We start from the raw sequence: 5,000 nt of genomic DNA, 5'->3' as shown, positions 1-5,000 counted from the left end.
GATGTTCCGTTCCGCCGCACAATGGTGACGGTGACCGCTGCCTGCGGTGGCAACGCTGGGCACAGTCGATACTCGCCGTGTGGTGGAAGGTAAACATTATGCGGTACATCAGTACTTTCCTAATAGTTCGGTCGTCTCACGGCACTGCTTAGTAAATGATGCAAGGCCAAATATAGATGATTTATGCGAATGTCCCTATACGTGCTGTAAGACTGGGCACACAACGTGAATCGCACGTCAGCCAGACACTCGAACATGCACCACTCTCGGCCTGCAACGGAGACACACAATACGTAAACATCTGGAATGCGACAATGTCGAGTGCATCCTCTCTGCCACATTGCACCGTCGACACTATGATAACCAGAGCAGTAGGTCCACCTATAAAAGCACAATACCCCACTCCTCCGACAACTACCATTGCTCAGATAAATCAACACCACCAACACACATCCTACACAGAGGGGCACCAAATATCATCCCCCGCCCTCGTGTTATACCACATGAAAAATTGCAGAAGTGAGAGACACACATCCGCCAGCCTCTTGCTACAAGCATCGAACCGACGTGACGTATCTGACGGTGACTCAGGCATCCGTGTACTGCCACCACTATCCACCCCCCCCCCCCTCTCTCTCTGCCCCCTTCCCACACAATACCAAATTTAACCAACTTTATCGCTTAACCTAACTGTGGCTGTACCAGTTTATCGCTTAACCTAACTGTGGCTGTACCAGTTTATCGCTTAACCTAACTGTGGCTGTACCAGTTTATCGCTTAACCTAACTGTGGCTGTACCAGTTTATCGCTTAACCTAACTGTGGCTGTACCAGTTTATCGCTTAACCTAACTGTGGCTGTACCAGTTTATCGCTTAACCTAACTGTGGCTGTACCAGTTTATCGCTTAACCTAACTGTGGCTGTACCAGTTTATCGCTTAACCTAACTGTGGCTGTACCAGTTTATCGCTTAACCTAACTGTGGCTGTACCAGTTTATCGCTTAACCTAACTGTGGCTGTACCAGTTTATCGCTTAACCTAACTGTGGCTGTACCAGTTTATCGCTTAACCTAACTGTGGCTGTACCAGTTTATCGCTTAACCTAACTGTGGCTGTACCAGTTTATCGCTTAACCTAACTGTGGCTGTACCAGTTTATCGCTTAACCTAACTGTGGCTGTACCAGTTTATCGCTTAACCTAACTGTGGCTGTACCAGTTTATCGCTTAACCTAACTGTGGCTGTACCAGTTTATCGCTTAACCTAACTGTGGCTGTACCAGTTTATCGCTTAACCTAACTGTGGCTGTACCAGATTATCGCTTAACCTAACTGTGGCTGTACCAGATTATCGCTTAACCTAACTGTGGCTGTACCAGATTATCGCTTAACCTAACTGTGGCTGTACCAGATTATCGCTTAACCTAACTGTGGCTGTACCAGATTATCGCTTAACCTAACTCAATTTGTCCCTTAACCTAACTCAATTTGTCCCTTAACCTAACTCAATTTGTCCCTTAACCTAACTCAATTTGTCCCTTAACCTAACTCAATTTGTCCCTTAACCTAACTCAATTTGTCCCTTAACCTAACTCAATTTGTCCCTTAACCTAACTCAATTTGTCCCTTAACCTAACTCAATTTGTCCCTTAACCTAACTCAATTTGTCCCTTAACCTAACTCAATTTGTCCCTTAACCTAACTCAATTTGTCCCTTAACCTAACTCAATTTGTCCCTTAACCTAACTCAATTTGTCCCTTAACCTAACTCAATTTGTCCCTTAACCTAACTCAATTTGTCCCTTAACCTAACTCAATTTGTCCCTTAACCTAACTCAAGTTGTCCCTTAACCTAACTCAAGTTGTCCCTTAACCTAACTCAAGTTGTCCCTTAACCTAACTCAAGTTGTCCCTTAACCTAACTCAAGTTGTCCCTTAACCTAACTCAAGTTGTCCCTTAACCTAACTCAAGTTGTCCCTTAACCTAACTCAAGTTGTCCCTTAACCTAACTCAAGTTGTCCCTTAACCTAACTCAAGTTGTCCCTTAACCTAACTCAAGTTGTCCCTTAACCTAACTCAAGTTGTCCCTTAACCTAACTCAAGTTGTCCCTTAACCTAACTCAAGTTGTCCCTTAACCTAACTCAAGTTGTCCCTTAACCTAACTCAAGTTGTCCCTTAACCTAACTCAAGTTGTCCCTTAACCTAACTCAAGTTGTCCCTTAACCTAACTCAAGTTGTCCCTTAACCTAACTCAATTTGTCCCTTAACCTAACCCACGTTGTCCCTTAACCTAACTCAAGTTGTCCCTTAACCTAACTCAATTTGTCCCTTAACCTAACTCAATTTGTCCCTTAACCTAACTCAATTTGTCCCTTAACCTAACTCAATTTGTCCCTTAACCTAACTCAAGTTGTCCCTTAACCTAACTCAAGTTGTCCCTTAACCTAACTCAAGTTGTCCCTTAACCTAACTCAAGTTGTCCCTTAACCTAACTCAAGTTGTCCCTTAACCTAACTCAAGTTGTCCCTTAACCTAACTCAAGTTGTCCCTTAACCTAACTCAAGTTGTCCCTTAACCTAACTCAAGTTGTCCCTTAACCTAACTCAAGTTGTCCCTTAACCTAACTCAAGTTGTCCCTTAACCTAACTCAAGTTGTCCCTTAACCTAACTCAATTTGTCCCTTAACCTAACTCAAGTTGTCCCTTAACCTAACTCAAGTTGTCCCTTAACCTAACTCAATTTGTCCCTTAACCTAACTCAATTTGTCCCTTAACCTAACTCAAGTTGTCCCTTAACCTAACTCAAGTTGTCCCTTAACCTAACTCAAGTTGTCCCTTAACCTAACTCAAGTTGTCCCTTAACCTAACTCAAGTTGTCCCTTAACCTAACTCAAGTTGTCCCTTAACCTAACTCAAGTTGTCCCTTAACCTAACTCAAGTTGTCCCTTAACCTAACTCAAGTTGTCCCTTAACCTAACTCAAGTTGTCCCTTAACCTAACTCAAGTTGTCCCTTAACCTAACTCAAGTTGTCCCTTAACCTAACTCAATTTGTCCCTTAACCTAACTCAATTTGTCCCTTAACCTAACTCAATTTGTCCCTTAACCTAACTCAAGTTGTCCCTTAACCTAACTCAATTTGTCCCTTAACCTAACTCAATTTGTCCCTTAACCTAACTCAATTTGTCCCTTAACCTAACTCAATTTGTCCCTTAACCTAACTCAAGTTGTCCCTTAACCTAACTCAAGTTGTCCCTTAACCTAACCCACGTTGTCCCTTAACCTAACCCACGTTGTCCCTTAACCTAACCGACGTTGTCCCTTAACCTAACCGACGTTGTCCCTTAACCTAACCGACGTTGTCCCTTAACCTAACCGACGTTGTCCCTTAACCTAACCCACGTTGTCCCTTAACCTAACCCACGTTGTCCCTTAACCTAACCCACGTTGTCCCTTAACCTAACCCACGTTGTCCCTTAACCTAACCCACGTTGTCCCTTAACCTAACCCACGTTGTCCCTTAACCTAACCCACGTTGTCCCTTAACCTAACCCACGTTGTCCCTTAACCTAACCCACGTTGTCCCTTAACCTAACCCACGTTGTCCCTTAACCTAACCCACGTTGTCCCTTAACCTAACCCACGTTGTCCCTTAACCTAACCCACGTTGTCCCTTAACCTAACCCACGTTGTCCCTTAACCTAACCCACGTTGTCCCTTAACCTAACCCACGTTGTCCCTTAACCTAACCCACGTTGTCCCTTAACCTAACCCACGTTGTCCCTTAACCTAACCCACGTTGTCCCTTAACCTAACCCACGTTGTCCCTTAACCTAACCCACGTTGTCCCTTAACCTAACCCACGTTGTCCCTTAACCTAACCCACGTTGTCCCTTAACCTAACCCACGTTGTCCCTTTGCCTAACATAGTTCACTGCTCGGAATCTCTGGTGTCGTTGTTATCCTCATGTAGATGTCTTGCGAGTGTTGCTTACTTTCCACATATTCCTGCTATCCACTGTCAATTGTACTGCAATAGGACTATATCGCCGACCCCCCCCCTCCCCCCCCTCTGTCCCCCTCTGTCCCCCTCTTTGTGTCTCTGTCCTCTCAAGCTGGTCGGTCTGGCGTTTGAGTGTTAAATGAGCCTCGCAGCTGTTCAGTTGCATTCAGATGTCGACGCCCTCAGTGTACGTCGTGGTATGGTCTGTGTCCATTGTCCGCTGATGTCGTACGCGTAACCCACACGCTGTACCGATCATCGGTCGTTACGTACAGAGTGAAGTAGTGTGATACGTGTGACCGTACGCTGGCTGTGCCCAACGGTGTCGAATCTCAATTTCCATATGTTGTGCTTGATGCTACTTGTCTCGTCTCCCAATAACAGCTAGGTTGCACTGTGGTACGCCGTAGAGGCGTGTGGGAGGAACGTACGAACGCATTGTATGTCACCCTGGGTCGCTGGGGGTGGTGGTGCGGTGAGTCAGGTCAGGTCAGGTCAGCGTGAGCCGTCTGATGTAGTGACGCGTGTATTCCGACTTTGTCGTATTGCCTCACACAAAGTGCTACCCTGGTGGACCGCGTTCCATATCTGGGACATGCTGCAGTTGCCGGTTGACAGTGGATCGCGGAAGGTACATCGCATACGTGCGCGGGCCACCTTCCACGTGTTCTCTTCTGCACATGTCGCAGTGTGTATGTGGTCTGATGTAGCGTGTCGTGACACATGACATCCTGGCATGCAAGAATTGTTGAATTCGCAAATGTAGGTGGACATCTACGTTTACTGCCCAAGATACGCAAATGAACTGGAAATCCGTTGTTGAGCGGTTGTTCACGCTGGAGGTGAATCTGTGATGGCGACGATCGGTACAGCTATTAACCGGTTGTTTCAGCGGTACCCGCCACATCCACACGCGTGACTAGGCCCATGTGGGTATGAAGCGATACGCGGCGGTGGCTTGGTGGGACTGTTCCCGGCCGGTGAAGGGGGGCCGCCCGGC

Source organism: Schistocerca gregaria, unplaced genomic scaffold (genome assembly GCF_023897955.1).
Source record: "Schistocerca gregaria isolate iqSchGreg1 unplaced genomic scaffold, iqSchGreg1.2 ptg001758l, whole genome shotgun sequence".
NCBI lineage: Eukaryota > Metazoa > Arthropoda > Insecta > Orthoptera > Acrididae > Schistocerca > Schistocerca gregaria.
Note: the sequence above shows the minus strand (reverse complement) of the source record.